Here is a 20628-nt window from a genome sequence, read left to right on the forward strand (position 1 = left end):
ACTGCCTGAGCATATGGAACATTTCTCATTTCCTCAATGTCAGACTTAGTTTGAGGACTCATACTTTTACTAAGACTTTGTCCCTTGCAAACAGGTGTACTTAAAGAATTACAGTTATTCATATTAAATCTTTTGAGCACCTTGTCTAGATATTTCTCTTGATCTAGATATAATAATTTTGAATTTCTATCTCTTGAAATTCTAATTCCTAGAACATAGGTTGCAAGACCCATGTCTTTCATTTCAAATCTAGATGCTAAGAAAGTTTTGGTTTTTATAATCATATCTGGACAATTTCCTGCTAACAATATGTCATCCACGTATAAAGACAATATTGCTAACTTGTCATCATTTTTCCAGATATAAACACAGTGATTTAATGGACTTACAGCATAGCCCATTTCTAAAATGGCTTGGTGGAATTTCAAGTACCATTATCTTGAAGATTGTTTAAGTCCATATAGAGATTTCTTCAACTTGTAGACTTTATCCTCGTTATCTTGGTTCTGGAAACCATCAGGTTGCATCATATAAATTTCCTCTTTTAATTCTCCATTGAGAAAAGCTGTTTTAACATCTAATTGATGCAATTCCAAATCCATCCTGGCGACTACCGCCATTAGAATTCTTATTGAGGCAAATTTTGCAACAGGAGAATATGTATCTATGAAGTCTATTCTAGGTTGTTGAGTGAAACCCTTGGCTACTAACGTGGCCTTGTATTTCTTCAAACTTCCATCTATTTTGAATTTCTTTCTAAGAACCCATTTGCAACCAATGGCTTTTCTTCCATTTGAGAGATCGATTAATTCCCAAACATCATTTTTCTTGATCGAGTCAAGTTCTTCATTCATTGCCTCAAGCCATTGTGTAGCATCATTGCTACTCATTGCTTCATTATAACTAGTAGGATCATCTACTAAGTTATTAAGTTCTTCAACTTGAAAAACATAATGATCTTTCAAAACCGTAGATGGACGTCTTGCTCTCTTACTCTCATTTATCTCAGAATTCGAAGCAGGGAAAACAACGTCATGCAATTTGTATTTGCTCCCACTATTAGATGGTTCGGGGAGAATATAAGGACTGTGTGACAAAACAGGAAGAGAAGAATCCTGAGATACATCAGAGAGCAATTCAATTTATTCAATAGGAGTAACAAGATCAATGGATTCAAGAAAAATAGCATCTCGACTTTCTATCAATCCACGTTCGGGATGGTAAAAACGATAACCACTCCCATTTTCGACATAACCAATAAACTTGCATTCCCAAGTTTTGCTTCCCAATTTATCCCTTAAAGGTTTGGGAATAAGTACATGTGCCTTACATCCCCAAACTTTGAGATTTTGAACATTAGGTTTAGTTCCATGCCAGCATTCGTAAGGAGTTAGAGGTTTGGCTTTTGTTTCGACTCTATTTAATATGTACGCAGTGGTGGACAAGGCTTCCCCCAAAAAATGAATAGGAAGATCAGCATGAGCCATTATAGACCTTGTCATTTCCATGAGAGTACAATTTTGTCTTTCTGCGACCCCATTTTGTTGTGGTGTATATGGCATTGTAAACGAATGTTTTATGCCATTCTCCTTGCAGAAAGAATCCATAGCTTCATATTCGCCACCACTATCATTATTCAAGTGTTTAATGGACCGACCAAGTTGCTTTTCTACCTCTAATTTATATTCCTTAAACTTTTCAAGTGCTTCTGATTTGTGTTTAAGAAGGTAGATATGTCCATATCTTGAATAATCATCAGTGAAAGTAATAAAGTATTCCATGGCTCGATGAGTTTTAGTTCTTAATGAGCCACAAATGTCCAAATGAATTATTTCAAGTAAATCCGATGATTTCCAATGTTTGAAAAATGGCTTGCTAGTCATTTTGCCTTTGATACATGGTTCACATATATCAAAATCATCGGAACATACTTTAGGCAATAAACCACTTTTAAACATTCGAGACATTTTATTTTTATTAATGTGACCTAACCTTAAATGCCATAAATAAGAACTATTACTAGTAGAGAACATGCAAATAATCAGAAATGCATACTTTATTAACAATAGGAAGAGAGTACATGTCATTCACTCGTACACCTTTCACTAATACACTTCCTTTTTTAATCAATACTGTGTTAAACCTAAAAGTAATCTCAAACCTTTTTGAGTTAACACCGGAACTGAAATTAAATTTCGCCGAATGTTAGGTACATAAAGCACATCATGAAGTACAACAGAAGTCCCATTAATAGAGAATTAACAATTGTCGATGCCCAAAACATCACTATAGGAGTTGTTGCCCATGTAGATTCTGTGTTCACCAACCTTCTTTTCAGTAAACTCCACGAACATGTCTTTATTTTACACAATATGCCTAGTTGCAGCAGAATCAATCCACCATGAATTTGATGAAGGTTCAAGCACCATTGCTTCAGAAACTGTCATGGCAACAGGGTTATGCTCCTTTGTCTGTTTCTTCTGAGGACAATTGGCTTTGATATGACCATTTTGACCGCATTTGTAACATGGGCCAATTTGATGCTTGTGGTGTTGTTGTTTTTGCCATTCTTGTGGTTTCTTCCATCATTTCTGAAATCCCTTCTTCCATTTTTTTTTTGAAAAAAGTCGTCTTTTTCTTGTTGAATGGAGTGTGGGTATTATTCTGTGGTTGTGGTAAAGATTGTGCCATTAACAAATTAGAAGACAATCCTTCTTTACGCCTGCGCTTCATTCTTTCTTCTTCAAAAACTAAGAGTACAGGCAATGTTACCATTGAAATCTCTCGTCCGCTATGAGTTAAAGATGTGATAACATGATCCCAAGACAATGGAAGACTATTAAGTATGGTTGTTACTTGCATCTTGTCCGACAAAGAGTGATCAGCGTTGGATAATTCTTTAGCAATTAATTCCATTTGATTAACATGATCACCAACACTATCATTATCACTCATACGAATGTTATTATATTTGTCCAAGAGCAATTGAATTTGAGTATCCGATCGAACTCCATACTTACTTTCCAGTGCTTCCATTAGTTGTCTTGCAGTTTTATGTTCTTCAAAGAGCGGAATAATGTTATCTTTCATATTATGTAACATAGTTGCCTTTGCCATTGCATCATCTTCTATCCATTTATTTTGGAACCAATTAGAATCATCATCTGGTTAGAAGTGGATAAAGTATGCAATGTTTTCTTATGTGTAAGAAGATAAGAAATGTGGCGTTTCCATGCTCAGAAATTATTTCCATTAAGCATTTCGATCCTTGAAGAATCCATGGTATTTTTAATAGCCATATTAAAAACAAAATGTGTTACTATGAAAATTCAAATGTGAATATTACAATACTAAACTAAAAATAAAAATAAGCAAAATTAAAAAAACAACAACAATAAGGAAAAGCCTTGTAATTGTTAAATCAACCCTTGTAATGAAAATGATGTGAAGGAATAGAACGGTACTGTTGCTTTGGGTAAGAAGAATGATGAAAACCCAAAGGCCTAGTAAACCCAATACTTTGCTTATGAGTATTGTAATAATAGTTACGAGCCCAAGGAACACATTGGTGCCTTTTAAACAATGTTTCTTTGGATGTTTTCCTTGGTAACACCCTTGGATAGCCTCCTCATCGAATTTTGTTTTCAAAAAATTTAGAATAAGTACCCACAAAAAAAATTCTTAGCAAAATTCTGGAAATTTTGGCTTTTGAATGACTGAAAACGGCCTTGAAATGAGCGAGAATGAGCCGAAAAACCCCATGAACCAATCTGCCAGTTCAATGTTGTGGCTGAACCGGTTTGAACCACTGGTCAATGCATGGGTCAACGCGTGGATCAGTGCATGGGTCAGAACACGGGTCGGGGGAAGCAGAGGGACACGGATTCGGGCGCGGTGCGTGGGGCGCTGGGGCGACGTGCGGAGCTGGACGCGCGCTGGGCTGTAGCACTGGGCTGTTTGGCTGGGCTGCGCACTGGGCTGCTTTGCGCACTGGGCTGGCTGGTTTTCTTTAGGCTGAACTTGATTTGGCCCAATAAAATCCTTTTTAATCTTTAGGCCCAAAGGAACAGATTTCCTAGCAGTAATTCTTATTTTTGGGCTTTTCTTTTAATTTTTGAATTCAGCCCAAGGGAATTTGAATTTAACTCAGACCCTGCAACGGCTCCAAAGATATTATTTCGGTCGTCTTCTTCGGCAACTGGAGTCGGAGACCACAGACTAAAATTCGAATTTTAAGGATCAAATCTTCGTCGTTTTTCACAACGAATTTCACCATTGTGACCAAAATTCTGAGAAGAACAAGATGGTGCCAATTTGGAGATGCAATTTGAACCAAATTTTTTTTTATAAAATTGTTTCCAACGGTACAATTCGGCCTCACTTTCGGCAAGGTTCGGAACAATAGCACCACCAACGGTTATTTTCTTTGGATAGTTTTCTGGGAATACAACACGTTGGTGATGATTAAATAAACAAATGGAATTAACCAAAGCCGAAGATTGATGATCGATTATACTCTGAATTTTTGGTAAAAACTTTTTAGAAAATTTACGTTCTTTCGGACTGTAATTTGACATCTGCGATTATGTGTACAAACTTGCTCTGATACCACTGAAAGATAAACTTAACAATGGTAATGATCGATTAGCCCGTGAGGGTGTTTATCACATAGAGGAAAAATACAATCCAGAAGATATAAAATTCAGAGAGTAAGAAAAATGAAGTGAACCAACCATTATAGTGAGGCCATATATTTATAGTTTACATGGTGGCCATTGATCAATAGTTGCAAACATTCAAACTCAAATGTCAAACCAACAGTCACCATGTTTCCAACCACTGTGACTATTTATTTTAAATTCAAATCTTCTAGTTGTATTTCTTCCTGCGGGAAGGTTTTATATTATCACCAATTGGGTTATGATTTAGTGTGAGGCAATCCACCATATTATGGTGTGAACACTCTCATACCTTCACCATGAACCTGAATCCAGTAGGGGCTCCAATTAAAATCCATCTCAGCTATAGGGATACCTGTTTGCAAGGGCTGGAGGATTAGTAAGTTCCCCATTATAAGCTTTTTGTTGAACCCCCCTCCGATCTTCTGTAGCATCGAAGGTGAACAAAAAGAGGTTATCATTCCAGGGAGTAATGGAGATGGAGGCTTTGGCTTTCCACGCACCTTGTAGAACAGTCAAAACTGCTTGTTTGTTAAGCTGTTTAGGGGCAAGGATCTTCCCGATCAAGCAGCGGTGTGCTATAGCTGCCATGGAATCGACTCCATCCTCAAGGGAGATCTAGTCCAGATCCTGGGTGGAATGAGAGGAACCTGCCATGCAAGAAAGAAAACGAAGGAAAGCAAGGCAGGGATGTAACGAAAAAACAGGGAGAGAAGGGGAGGAAAAGAAAAGAAAGAGGATGGTGAAGAAATTGGAGCTTAAAAGACTGGGATAAACCCAGAGAAAACCCTAAGGAGAGAGCTCTCATTTTAGAGAGAGAAAAAATATTCCTAAATGAAACTTAGGGACAAGATTTTTAAAGAGAAGCTATGGATGCTGAAAATCCTTTTATTAGGTAATTTGGCTTTCTGTATATTGCTTTGGGTTTATGTCTTTTGTTTAGAGTTTTTGTTTTGTTTTTCATTCTATGATGAATCTGCAGAATTTTCAACATATATACAAAGTTAAATTGGGAGAATGATGGAAGAGTTGGAATGGCAATGTGTACTTTGGCCCATGTGAAATGTGCAAAAGGTGAACTATGTATTCTTCATTGTACGCAAGTAGTTTTCTTCTTGATTTCATTTAAATTAGTAGGATCATGTTAACACTAGTAATTGTGTGGGGTCAAAACGTTGCTCATTCTACTTGAGTGGATTGTGTTGAACTTTAAATTTAAGAGTTCATTCATAGATGGAGATCTATTTCAAGTTTTTTTTATTACGGGTTCACGTTCCATTTCTTACGGGGAATGCTGATGAAGCCATTCAATTATATAGAAATGCTCTTTAGGTCCTCAAGGATTCAAAATGTATGCCTTTGGATAACAATGTGATGGAAAAGATAAGGATAGATTTGGCAGAATTGCTACATTTAGTGGAAAGGTATGCCTTTGTTTAAGTTCTGCCACTTTTCTAATTAAGAAACCTCATTGTGCTCGTACTACAATAAATTTGCTAGATATGTTTGCATTTAACAAAATAAATTTGATAGGTTGAGAAGTTTTAGGGATGTTCTATATCATGTGAGTATAATATTTCTTATGACCGTTTGAGTTTTGTCAAAGCAGGTAACTCTAAACACACTATTTTGATTGACCCTAAGACTTTGGGCGCTTGAAACCTTCCTAGTGATGATATAGTAAATGCTTCATCCCTAGAGATATTTGAAGTTGTTATGAGCTGTTGTATCACCTCGTTTTAAGCCAAAATCATCTTTTTGCTAAAATGACCATTTATCCCTAAACCCATGTTTATCCAAAACCTAACTCTTTGGTCCCACTTACAAGAAGATCCGGTTGAACCTGAATTGACAATATTTTATTGATTTTACTTAAAACGTCAATTGAGAGTTAATCGGGTTTATTTCGACAACAGGCTAGTCCAAAAGCATGGAACCCCGCACTCGTACATGCGTATGACATGTGTCCCCAAATGGGCACCTGCGCCCGTACATTTGGGTTAACATGTTGAGTTTAGATGTGCTTAAGGCTTGTGATTGCTCTTTTAGTGATTATGAGGCAATCCTTTCTTCTGCCCGCTTCATGCCAAACTTTTGATTGGTTTCTTAGAGTTCTCTCTATCTACAGATCTGGGTTAGGAACATTAAGTATTAAACATACATTTGTGAGGATAATTAGTAGTTTGTATATTTGAAGGTATGATACTCTTGAACATGCTATTAGGTTATGATTTGTTAATGGACTAACGAGATGATAGATAGAAATTCACATTCCATGCAGCATGTGAATTTTTGGGAGATGTAGATGATAGATTGAACCAAGTAAATTTTAAAAAATAAATAAATAAATTTGGTGGTGGTTGATTTTAAGGCATCATCTTCTTAATCATGTATCAATTGCTTTCAGAGGGAAAGAAGGCCGTGAGCTACTGGAAGAATGCTTCTTCATCACTGAGAAGTATAGAAGAAAAGAACACTATAGCTTACTTAGCCATCTTGTAAATCTTGCAACCTCTTATTCATAAGAACTTTGTGGCGGTTAAGCACTTGTTGACGAGGAGTTTGCAGATCATGTTGAAGACCGTGGGCCAAATGATCAGTCCTTCACCTTTCCAATGTTACATCTTGCTCCACAACTTAAACCAGTGTGCAGAAGCTGAGCAGGTAGCCCTGGAAGTTTTGCACATCCAGGAGAAGGCATTTGGAGAAGAATCTCTTCCAGATGGTAAGCTTTGTTTTGGTCATTTTGGCTTTTTGATCCTTTCTATTTGATATGATTGTTGAAAGCCATTACTGCAATTTACGACTTCATATTTTCAAACCTAACCCTGATGTTAACCAGGTGAGATGGCTTGAATCAAATGACCTACATATTCAACAGTCAGGTCATACGATTGAAGCTAATAAAGTGGATGATAACCAAATCAAACCAAACCAAGCCTTAAGTCCTATCAAATGGGATCAGTTGCATGAATTTTTTTTCTCCACTTGACTGTATTCAAAGCTATTTCGTTAATCAAATTAAGGAGATTCATATCTCTATTTACTACACTAGTCCATGTCAATCTAGGTTTACCCCTTTCCCTAATACTATCATCTACAGTCACTGTATCGCATCTTTTTATTACTGTCTCTGTTAGTCTCCGTTGTATATAACCAAGCCATCTCAATTTATTCTCTCTCAATGTGTCTTCTATTGGTACTATTCATACTCATTCTATAATAAACTCATTCCTAATACATCCACCTTAGCATCCTCATCTCAGCGACACTTATCTTATCTACGTGTTGTTTCTTAGTTGTCCAACATTCCGTCGCATACAACATTATTGGTCTAATAGCCGTTCTATATGACTTCCCTTTTAGTGTAATGGGTACTCGTTTATCGCACAGTACTCCTACCCATTCTCGAATAAAGTGGATGATGTATACATATATTTTGAAAATGATAGGATGATGAAAAATTTATAAGAAACATTGAAAAATTATTGAGATTTATATTTTATTTCTATTTCATTTTGTATTAGAACTTTTTACAGGTGTTTACTAAATAATGCATTACATTTACATGCATCAGTGAATATAAAAAATTAAATTATGTAGAATTCATGAAAAATGTGTGGAAAACCTCTGTGCCTATACAATTCGCTTCTTTTGTCCTTGTGATTGTTTCTATGTTGATATAGTAAGATCCTAGTGTTTTAGCCATGCTCACAGGTGTACATGTGTGTCCATACATATATATACACAGTATGCTGAGAAATTAATATATAGAGACAAAACTTGCATAGATGATAAAAATATTGACAATTACGAGGAGGCACGATAGCTTGTGTTGCGTAGTGCATAAAAGGTTGAATTTAACAATATAGGTTATGTTTCATAATAGTTGTGTTTCTGTAAGAATAAATTCATTGTTACCTTGTCTGAATCTAATTCTAGTTCTAACCATGATTATTTAATAAAATAGTGGCTCAATAGCTTTGTCCGTCACATTGACATCTGTCTTTTTGTAATATTATATTGCCCAAAAGTAAGTTTATTTAATTTTTTTGAATTTTTTTTTTACGCCATTCCTATTTACTTATATGTATTTTTCTGTGTCTTGGCGTTATCAGGTGAAGCTCTCGACTGTTTGGTTGCTATTCAGACCAAACTAGGGAAGGACGATATCAAGTTATTGGAGCTTCTGAAGAGGGTTCTCGCAATTCAAGAGAAAGGGTTGGAGAGATGAGAAATTTCCTATGCAAAGAAGGTTGTCTATGCTTAGAACCAAATGCTAGGGGGTGATCAACAAATCGAACGAGTTAAACAATTAGTTGTTCAAGTTTAATTTGATAACTTCAACGAGCTGCCGAACAGGTAATTGTTCAAGTTTGTTTTGATAACTTTAACAAGCTGCTTGGTTTTTGATGAAGCTTGGTTCGTTAAATTTTTTAGTCGATCTCAAACAAATTTTTATTAAGTCGAGTTCAAGTAATTTGACATTTTATATAATTTTAGGCCTATTGAATTAACTGTTTAAATTTGGTTTGAAAACCTTAATGAGCTCTAAAATGTGTTTAAGCTTAGACTTATTTATTTAACGAATCGAGCTTGAATCGAGCTTCAACAAACTTTTAACAAGCTGAACGCAAGTCGAGTTCGAGTTGTTTGATTAGTTTATCACTCTTAAATACAAACACATGATTTAGTATTAGGTTGTTCAAAGCTGAGACTACTCTTCTGTTTAAAAACTTCAGTTTGTTTGGTTTGGTTTTTTAGGATATACTTTTCAAAAAATTGAAGGTTGCGTTTGGTTAGCTTTTGGAATCATGATTCTAACACAAAATTTTTAGAATATTTTTCAAAATTCATAACCAAACACAACTCAAAATTATTCAAAACTCAATTTAAATATTAATTTCAGAACTTATAACTAAACACAACTCAAAATTCAATTTGAAACACTTTTTAAAATTCAAAACCAAACTCTTTTCAAAACTCTATTTTTAAGAAAATTTAAAAAAATATTTTTTTATTTTGTTTTTTAAGTTATTGTTAGAATCATGATTTGAATGTGGAGTCGTGTTTTGAGTTATGAGTTTTGAATTGAGTTTTGAAAAGAGAATTTGTTTGGTTATGATTGTTGAAAAGAGTTTTGAGTTGTATTTTGAGTTTTGAGTTGTCTTTTAAAATTTTTTGGATTTATTTATTTTTAAGTATTTAAAAATTTTCTTAATTTTATTTTTGTAGGATAAATATTTTATATTTTAAATATTTATTTTAATATGCACTATATTTCATATATTTTTGTATTGCATTTTTTTAAATATTAAAAAATTGAAAAAATTATTTTTTATTTTAAATATTTTATTTTATTTTATAAAAATATTTTTAAATATTTTAATTTTTTTTATTATGTGTTTGGTTACAATTTTAGTATAGAATTTTGAAAGTAGTGCGGAGTTTCAATTTATGTTTTTGGTTATGAGTTTTGAAAATAATTTTTGAATTGAGTTTTGAGTTATGACCTCATTTGTTTAGTGGATTATGTTGGATGAGATTGTTAAATGATTAGTGAAGATATTGTTAATACGTGGATTGTTAGTGAGTAGATTAGGTGAAAGTATGTTTATTTTGATGATATAGTGCTGAAAATGGTTAATGATGGAATATTATTAAATTATTTTTATAAAAAATCTAAAAAAATTAATTTCAATATTAAAAAAATATCTAAAATATATATATATATATGTATTTCAAATAACAGGTTGCAATTGCAAAAAAAAAAAAAAATTGTACTGTTCCGGTCAATCGGTCGGATAACTGGCCAGACTTTCAGGAAGATGTCCAGACAGACGACCGGGTAGACCCAATCCGCTCTCAAAACTAAATAATTAAAATTAAAAAATTAAATATTTAAAAATAAAATAATTTTTTAAAAATATCTAAATTAAAAAAAAATATTCAAAATAAAAAAATAAAATTTTCTCAAACATTTTTTAATATTTTAAAAAAATAGATCCAAAAAATTTAAAATACAACTCAAAATTTAAAAACTCAAAACTCTTTTCAAAATCTAGAACTTTTCTCAAAATTCAAAATTCAAAAACTCCTTTCAAAACTTTTTTCAAAACTCATAATCAAACAAAATATCTTTTCAAAACTCAACTCATGATTCCACGCTTAAATCACAATTCCACACTCAAATCATAATTTCAAAACTAAACCAAGCGCAATTGAAAATTTTTATTTTCTTTTTTTTTTGTTGAATTTTTAAAATTTTAAGATACACCTGACATATATACACTTAAAAAGTATAATAGTTGTGAATTTTTTTTAAAAAGTTAACTAAATACCAAAAATATATAAAATTTAATATATTTTCGTTTTCTTGTGTATTTATTGATTTTTTAAAATATTTTTTTATGAATATTTTACTTTTTAAATACATCTAAGTAAGGTGCATTTAAAATAGTAAAAAAATTGCTTAAAATTTTGAAAATAGTCATTAAAAATAAAAAAATATGAAAAATAAAAAACTCAAATTTCTAGAAAATTGAAACCAAACACAATGGCAGCGTTTGGTTTATTTTTCAAAACTTAACTTTGTTTTTAAATCATGATTTGGATGAAATATGTTAACCAAACATATTTTTAAAATGTAACTCAAAATTACTTTCAAAGCTCCTCCCCCCTCTCTCTCTCTCTCTCTCTCTCTCTCTCTCTCTCTCTCTCTCTTATTATATTATTATTATTATTATTATTAATCAATCAATTAATTATTTTTTCTCTCTCATCTCTACTCTCACATTCTATACATCAATCAATAATAAAAAAAATTATAAATCATTCTAAAATTATTTTCAAAACTCATAACTAAATAAATTTTATATTTTCAAATCATAATTCAAAAATTCAAAACTTAAAATATAACTCTACACTCTAATCATAATTTTAAAACTAAATCAAATCGACTCTGTTGGCTATACATTTTGTACTAAGCCAGTGACAATTCGACACGTGACAAAGTGAGGGTAATATGGGGAGACCAGGTAGGTCTTCGATCCTGATCATACACGTGGCAATTAATATTGGTTGTGATAAGATCTGAGTAGTAGCGGATCAATAAAGAGACGTACAGTGACGTGGCTTCAACGGTTGTTCACATTCAAATTCGAATATAAGGGGGAAGCCTAACTGCAAGTGAAGGCGTAGTGGAGCTACTTATAAGGTAGCATGATCAGCAATTACGGAGGAGCAGTTCGACGGTTTGAAGTACGATTCGATGGTTATCTTCGGAAAGTATAAATAGCAGGAAGGACTTCGGAGAAGGGACGAAGAAAAATCTAAAGAATCACTTTACATATTCCAGTGTTATTTCCTATCCTTTATATTCCTGTATTTTAAGTTTCTGCGCTGCACTTCATTTGTAGGAGTAGTTGTCGAGTATATTGCCGCTGTAATTCTCTACGGAACTGAGATCATTGTAAGTTTTTTCATACTAATGAAATACTCCAGTTTAGTTAACTGTTCTTATGTTCAAATTTTCTGAAGTTAAATTACCAGTAAGCCACCACTAAAAGTCCTCTTTATTGAGGCCGAAAGAACCATAACACAATCGTCTGAATAATTGTTTGGCAATTACAATTCTGTAAGGACTGATTGATCCTTACTGGCACGCTCATAATTACGAAAGTAACCTTCGAAAGCCAAAAAAGCCAACATATATTTTTGGCACGCCCGGTGGGACCTTTTTAAAACAAAAATGGCTAGACGTAGGAGACAAGGAGAAAATGAACGTTTGGAAGAAGGCGTGGAAGAAGAAGTGGAGACATCCAACCCAGAGGATAATGTGATAACACATCCTGTGGAGACTCCTATCCTATCGGAACCCATGGTCGAACAGACCAATACCTCAGAGCAAATACCATTTGTTCGTAATAGTGGACGAGACCAAGGAATTGGACCATCCAGTGTCCCATCTACTCAGCCAGTCAATCCGTGGGGCGGCTTGGTAGACGCCATGGGACAGCAATTAATAAACACAATGGAAAGGTGGGCAGTATCCTTTTTGGATCGAATGAATAACCACCAACCAACGAATGTAAGACACATAGAGGAGGTGAATGTCCCTCAGCAAAGATTGGCTAGAGACAAACAGCCTATGCAAGCTAATGGACATTCTAATGGTCAAACTAGTAATCAGATTCATGAAAGATTACCACCTCAGTCTTGGTACGAACCCATTTCGAGGCCTGTAGCAGGCCAGAATGCCTCAATGTTCAACAGTGAAGCCATGCAGATTGGTGGATCTGGCCCGGTACAAGAAAATGGCATAAGAATGATTCCAAATCCCACATTCGAAGCCATACCTGGTACCAGGGGGTACAATAATCCTGTATTCGAATTTATACCCAGGGGGTTGAAAGGTTTTCCTACAAGTGGAAGGGATACAATACCTGTTCCAGCACCTTTCGTGGGTCCTTTCGCAGGATAGGCTCAAAGAGGTTACCTACACCCCCAACAGCACCCTCTACCACAGGGACAGCCAGTCCCAAATGTACCACCTTATGGACCAAGAGGACCACAAGCACAAGTTTGTCCACCAAATCCTGTGTTTGTTCCCCCAGTGGTGGTTCAGCAGGCACAAAATATGGTCCCTAGGGACCAGATCACTGAGATAGTTAGGGACTTGTGTGGACCAATGGCTCGGGGGGTCCAGACCCCTGTGTATAGAAAACCATACCCAGAATGGGTCGATAGGGTACATGAATATCCAAGAGGTTTCAGGATACCAGATTTTGTCCTCTTTCATGGGAACGGAAACCAATCCACAGTAGAACATATTGCTAGGTTTGCCACTCAATGTGGTGAATTTACCAATCATGACTATATAAAGTTGAGACTATTCCCAAATTCTCTAACCGGAGGAGCATTTGTATGGTATATTAACCTTCCACCTGGCTCCATCCAGACTTGGCAGCAAATGGAAGAGGCATTTCATGCTCAGTTCTTCCAATCAGAGCTAGAAGTTTCCATGGCAGACTTGGCCAGATTGAGTCAAAGGCCTGAAGAGAAGGCTACTAAGTTTATTTCCAGATTTAAGAGGGCTCGAAATAAATGTAGAGTAATCTTGCCAGAAACTGAATTTGTAAGATTGGCCCAAAATGGCCTAGAGTTCAGGCTTCGAAAGAAGTTTGATTCAACAGAGTTTAGAGATTTAGTGGAACTAACTTATAAAGTATCTAGATATGAAGCATTACTGGAAGAGGAACATGATCGAAATAATGCATCATATAGGACATACTACAAAGATCCTAATTATGAGATTGATGCAGTAGAGATTGTGGGAAAAGAGCCTATGATCTGTGAAGCATTAATCCATAAAGATACAACAATTGACCAGCAGTTTAAAAAGAAAGATCTCCACAGGAAATATTCTTTCGATTTAACTAAGGCAGATGACATTTTTGATCATTTGCTTGTGGCCAACTTCCTTAAGTTACCAAAGGGTGTTAAAATTCCATCTCTTGATGAACTTAAAGGAAAAATATATTGCAAATGGCATAATTCTTGGTCTCACTCGACTAAAAACTGTGTTGTTTTTCGAGACAGGATCCAAGAACAAATTCGGAAGGGGAGTTTGAAGTTCCCAGCCAAAGCTGAAAAAGCCATGGGGATCGATAGCAATCCATTTCCAGAAATTGGAGAGGTGGCAGCCAATGTCATTATGTCAGACTTTCAGAACTTGTCTCTGAAAGAATTGGAGGAAGTCAATGTACAGATGCATGTGGCCAACCAGACAGCAACCAAAAAAGACCTTAGAAGTCCACCAGCCATGGGACGAGATTTCCCACATCAGAGGGAAGACTCTGATGAAGAAGCACTGGATGATGACTCCCTAGAGGCAACGGTAATGCAACGAATGTGTCCCAGGTGCAGACTGAGTTATAAGTGGTTGAAAGGCCTTCCAGTCGATGGGAAGCAGTATTACAGGGATGTGCAGAGGCGTCCCAAACCAACCAATGCTTATAACAAAAGGCCGTATCCGGCTAATGTTAGGCAGCAGCCATTAGTGGTTGAACCTGCAGTTAACAGAATATATGCTAAAGGCAAGAGGCCCTTCTATGAGTCCAGATCACCTAACTATTACAGGTTGGAGAGTAGTCATTCTGAAAGAAGGCTGGAGAAGAGTTCAGGTTTTGGTATCAAAGCCAGGAATTGGCCCCTTGGGCCAGCTTCACGAAAGACAGAAAATGATCACCATCACCTAGAACCTGAATCAGGCTCAAAGCTTGGAGACAGGGCCAAACAATTGTCTTCACAGCCAGCCTTGAAGGTGACCTCGAAAGAAGAAAGAGGCGGTTCAACGTCTGGGTCAGTAAGTTCGTGGGTACCTGGAGTCCCAGATTGGTTTGTGATGCAAAACAAACCTAGGGAACTGCCTTCCCAAAGGAATTTTGGAAATCAAAGTAGGATGGTTAAGCCTCCTTTGGTGGCCCCCAATAACTGGGTATTGCTGAAACACCCAAGAACGAGGGAACCAGATATGGTCCCCGTTATTTCCAGATCACAAAGGAGAAAAATTCAGCGTAGGTACACCCAATACCAGAGAGACCTGAAAGAAAGTGGAGAGAGTTCTTCGATGATCCATATAGGAGAAAAGAAGAATCGAAAGTCAGACCATAATTCAAAGCCAGTTATACAAAACGAGGTGGACCGCAGCAGAGAACAGTTGGCCAAGGTTCATTCTGAACTAAAGGCCAGAGAGAAAGAAAGTCTAGCAGGGATGGAGAAAGCTCTGATGGAGAGTGGCAGTGAAACGGAAGAAGATAGTGGCGTAAGCCAGAAGAAAGAAATGGTGGAAGAAGAAATGTTCGAAGCCTTCATGGCTGAGCAAACATTTCTGGTTGGAAAGCCAGCTGAGGAAAATCATTCGAAGGGACCCGTTAGCAATGAAATACCAGAATGCATCATGCAGGATGTTTCTGAAGAAATTGACCAAGGTGACCAAGAGGGAAAATAGGAACAGCCAGCCATCCAGTTTGGCTCGTTTCCCCCGGTATCAGTAAACATGGTACACATACTACCATAGGAATTCCAAGCTGGAGATGAGAATCAAGAGGGGCAGGAAGCTGATCCAATTCCGATCTCTAGTGAAGATTCACAAGCGAGTATGGTGCAAGATAATTTCGAAATGGTTACCCCAATGGAAGCTGAATATGAGAGCGAGGAAGTGGTAAGCATTAACCTCTCGTATCCATTCGAATATCCCTCGAAATCCATGACGCAGCATGTTAAGCCTTTGTACATTAAGGCCTTCTTCGATGGGGTTCAGTTAAACCAAGTCTTGGTGGATAATGGAGCGGCGGTGAACTTATTACCGAAATCCTCCCTGAAGAAATTAGGAAAGAGGAATCCCAGGTTGATCCCAACCAGTACAACCATTGCTGGTTTTGCCGGAGACAAGCAGATGGCCCAGGGAATTTTACCCATCAACCTCAGTGTGGGAACCAAGGACTGCATGATGGCGTTTTTCGTCATCGATAGCAATGCGAAGTACAATGCCTTACTTGGTAGAGATTGGATCCACACTAATAAATGCGTGCCTTCCTCTTTGCATCAAAAAATGATAATAGCTCTAGGCAATGGGAGGACGGAGGAAATTAATGCAGATCCTCAACCTTTCGTAGCCTGTGCTGATTTCGCAGAAGCCAAGTTGTATATTGACGGCGTGGCACCGCTCAGTATACTGATGGAATTCGATGGTTCAGCCGAAGAAACGGCTGATAAGGAAGTAGCACACCTGAAGCATTTAGTCCAGGAGAGTGCTGGTGAAGAATTAGAGGTTAAAGATGACAATGATGCCTGGTTATAGGCAGCAAGATGAAGCACCAGAAGCCAGGCCTTTGGCTTTAATCAAATTTTCAATATTGGATATAAAGTCAATAGTCCAGAAAGTTCGAGAGCAGGAGGAAGAAGTCATGATGATTAGCTGCAAGCGGGAGCAGCAACAGGCCAGAATTTTAACTCTTGATAAATACTGTGCATTGGACATAAAAACAAAAGTCCAAGAAATACAGGAAGAAGAATCCTTTTGGACAGATTTTGTCCATGAGGAGGAAAACAAAGAGGAGGAATCAAAGAGCCTGGAAGCAAAACACAGCAAGGAGATTCCTGCGGAGTCAGAGAAGATCAAAGAAGGGGTTCCAGTAGGTACTCAGATACAAGACCCTTTAGAAGAAATAAATTTGGGAGAAGATTCTGTACAACAACCCATTTATATAAGTGCTTGGTTGAGTTCTCCCGATAAGGACCAGTTGTTGGTTATTCTAAGAAGATATAAAGATTGTTTTGCATGGTCATACAATGAACTACCAGGATTGGATAGGTCATTAGTGGAACATAGGCTTCCCATGAAGCCTAACTTCAAGCCATACAAACAAAAACCAAGAAGAATGGGTTCAGAGGTGATCCAGAAAGTCAAGGAAGAAATTCTTAGACTACTCAAGGCAGGCTTTATCAGAACAGCCAGGTATGTTGAGTGGCTATCTAATATTGTACCTGTAGTCAAGAAAAATGGCAAAATGAGAGTATGCATTGATTTTAAAAACTTAAATCTGGCAACTCCAAAAGATGAATATCCTATGCCTATAGTAGATTTGTTGGTAGATAACTCAGCAGGACATCACATTTTATCAATGATGGATGGACACTCAGGCTATAACCAAATCTACATTGCGGAGGAAGATGTTCACAAGATAGCATTTAGGTGCCCTGGGAATATTGGGACCTTCGAATGGGTTAAAATGCCGTTTGGCCTGAAGAATGCTGGGGCCACATATCAGAGGGCTATGAACACTATCTTTCATGACCTTATTGGTGGGTATTTGGAATGTTATATTGATGACATTGTGGTTAAATCCCAATCCATGGAGGAACATTTGTTTCACTTAGAGGCAGCCTTTGAAAGAATGAGAAGGTTCAAATTGAAGCTTAATCCCCTTAAGTGTGCTTTTGGCGTATCATCTAGAAACTTCTTGGGCTATGTAGTACACAAGAAAGGAATACAGATCGACCAGAATAAAGCCAAAGCCATCATTGAAGCCAGACCTCCATCAAGTAAGAAAGAATTACAAAAGTTCCTTGGTCAGGTTAATTTTCTTCGAAGATTCATTTCTAACACTGCAGGGAAAACTAAAATTTTTTCTTCTTTATTAAGGCTGAAAGATGAAGAGGAATTTGTGTGGACAATGGAGCATCAAAGTGCTTTCGATGGAATCAAAGCCTACTTGGCCAACCCTCCGGTACTGATGCCACCAAATGGCGTTAAGCCTTTGAAGTTGTACATAGCCGCAGCAGAAGATTCATTGGGAGTTTTTTTGGCCCAAGACAATGAGGAAGGCAAGGAGCAAGCTGTGTATTACCTTAGTAGGTTTTTAAATTCTTGCGAATGTAAATATTCAGCTGTAGAAAAACTTTGCCTTGCATTGTATTTTGCTGTAATGAAATTAAGATATTACCTTTTGCCTACAACTGTCTTGGTAATTGCAACCACAGATTTGGTTAAATACATGTTATCTAGACCTATGTTGAGGGGAAGAATTGGCAAATGGGTATTAGCCTTGTCAGAATTTCACTTAGAATATGTGTCCCAAAGGGCAGTGAAAGGACAAGTTTTAGCCAATTTTTTGGCAGACCATCCATCTCAAACAGAGAGTCAAGAAATAATGGAACTCAGTATGGCTAGTGTCGAACCATGGCAAATGTGGTTCGATGGATCGAAAGCCAATGGCCTAATTGGAATTGGTATAGTAATCAAGTCACCACAAGGAATTGAAACCACACATGGTTTCAGAATAGATGAAACTGCTTGTTCTAATAATCAAGCTCAATATGAAGCTTTGATAGTAGGATTGGAAATTCTTATTGGATTACAAGTACATGCAGTTGACATATTTGGAGATTCCCAATTGGTCGTTAACCAAGTAAAAGGGATTTTCAAGTGTCAAAGTATAAGTATGCTGCCTTATTATGTCGTCGCATTACATTTGCTCTCTCAATTTGAAATAGTAAATGTAACTTATGTCCCGACATTCTTGAATAATAGAGCTAACGATGTGGCGCAGAAAGCTTCGAATTTCAAGAGTAAAGATGGTACCCATTGGGATGTAAGCCAAACGACATACCAAAAACCTATACCTCCTTTGAGTAAGAGGAACATGGTCCTGGAAATCAACTATAATGATCTGCAGGAACAGGATTGGAGACATCCAATAATACAATACTTGGCTGGCCCATCCTCGAAAGCCAGCAGAAGAGTTAAATTGCAATCTATGCAATATATCATATACAACAATGATCTCTACAAAAGAGGGGGAGATAGTCTATTGTTAGAATGTTTAGGGCCAAAAGAAACATTAATAGCTATGGCTGAAGTTCACGAAGGTATCTGTGGTGCACATCAGCTTGGTGTAAAAATGAGATGGCTGCTTCGAAGACATTCCTATTATTGGCCGACTATCCTTAAAGATTGCATAGAATATGCAAAGGGCTGCCAGGCATGTCAAAAGCATGGTACAATAAGGCATGTGCCCATAACTGATCTACATGCAGTAGTAAAGCCTTGGCCATTTAGAGGATGGGCCATGGATATGATGGGGAAAATACACCCTCCCTCTTCGAAGCATCATTGTTTTATTTTGGTGGCTACTGATTATTTCACCAAATGGGTCGAAGCCAAACCATATAAAGCCGTGGATCAGACGGAGGTTATTGGGTTCATTAAAGATTTGATTCATAGATTTGGCATCCCACAAACGATAACGGTCGATAATGGGACTGTTTTTGATGGGAAAATGGTGAAGTCTTTTGTGGCTGAGTTCGGGATTAGCCTTGTGAAATCCACTCCATACTACGCACAAGCCAATGGTCAAGCTGAGTCATCTAACAAGTCCTTAAAAAAGGGAATACAAAAAGTTGTGGAAGATAATCCGAGAGATTGGCACAACTTATTGTTAGATGTATTGTGGGCTTATAGAACTTCCCCAAGGTCAAGCACAGGAGTCACTCCTTATGCCTTAGTTTATGGGCATGATGCAGTATTACCAGTAGAGATCAATGTTAAATCCTTAAGGGTAAGATGCCAAGACCAGTTGGATCCTGAGCAGTACTATCAAATATGTGCTTGGAATTAGAAGATATAGATGAAGCTAGAATTTTGGCATTAAATAACATTCTCTTTCAGAAGAAGAAAGCAGCCAAAAATTATAACAAGAAAGTCAAACACATTGGCTTTGATGAAGGTGATTTGGTGTGGAAAACAATACTCTCAATAGGGATTAGAAGCCATAGATTTGGAAAATGGTCACCTAACTGGGAAGGACCATATCAAATTCATAGAGTTTTGCCTTTTGGGGCATACCATTTGAAAGATCTGAGTGGTTATGTGCATCCCAAAAAGATTAATGGCAGATATTTAAAACCTTATTTTCCAACTATTTGGGAAACACAGGGAACAAAATAAACAGTGAGTACAAGAACATAAACAAGGAAATACTTTATAAAGAGTCAAGTACATTGTGCCACAAGTTGGCCCAAAAATCATTACAATGTTTTAGCTGTTTTTGTACAACAGATTTCCTATTGGTAAATGATGCAAACAGTTGAATAGCTGCAGTCATATCTTTCTTTTGATCAGCCAGTCCTTGATTGGTGATTTGCAGTTTGAGGTCAGTTCGGAGTAAGGCTTGATTCACTGCAGAAAGCTCCTCTTCGAGTTGAGCCTTCCTCTCCAGCAATTGAGTTCGGAAGTGAGAGGCAGAGGAGTGTTGTTCCTTAAGCGTTGATACTTCAGTATGCACTTGAGAAACAAAACTTTGATCTCTGACCAATTTCTCACCTGCGGCCTTGGCAGCATGACAGATGCTGATGTAAAAATCAATGGTAGCTGCTGCCTGGGATA

The 20628-nt window shown here is 36.8% G+C and overlaps 1 pseudogene; it reads left to right on the top strand.

Moving 5' to 3' along the window:
* The window catches only part of LOC114303722 (uncharacterized), an 85998-nt pseudogene that overhangs the window by 38454 nt on the left and 26916 nt on the right, over positions 1-20628 (top strand).

Source organism: Camellia sinensis, chromosome 8 (genome assembly GCF_055761805.1).
Source record: "Camellia sinensis isolate YWXY chromosome 8, ASM5576180v1, whole genome shotgun sequence".
Taxonomy (NCBI): domain Eukaryota; kingdom Viridiplantae; phylum Streptophyta; class Magnoliopsida; order Ericales; family Theaceae; genus Camellia; species Camellia sinensis.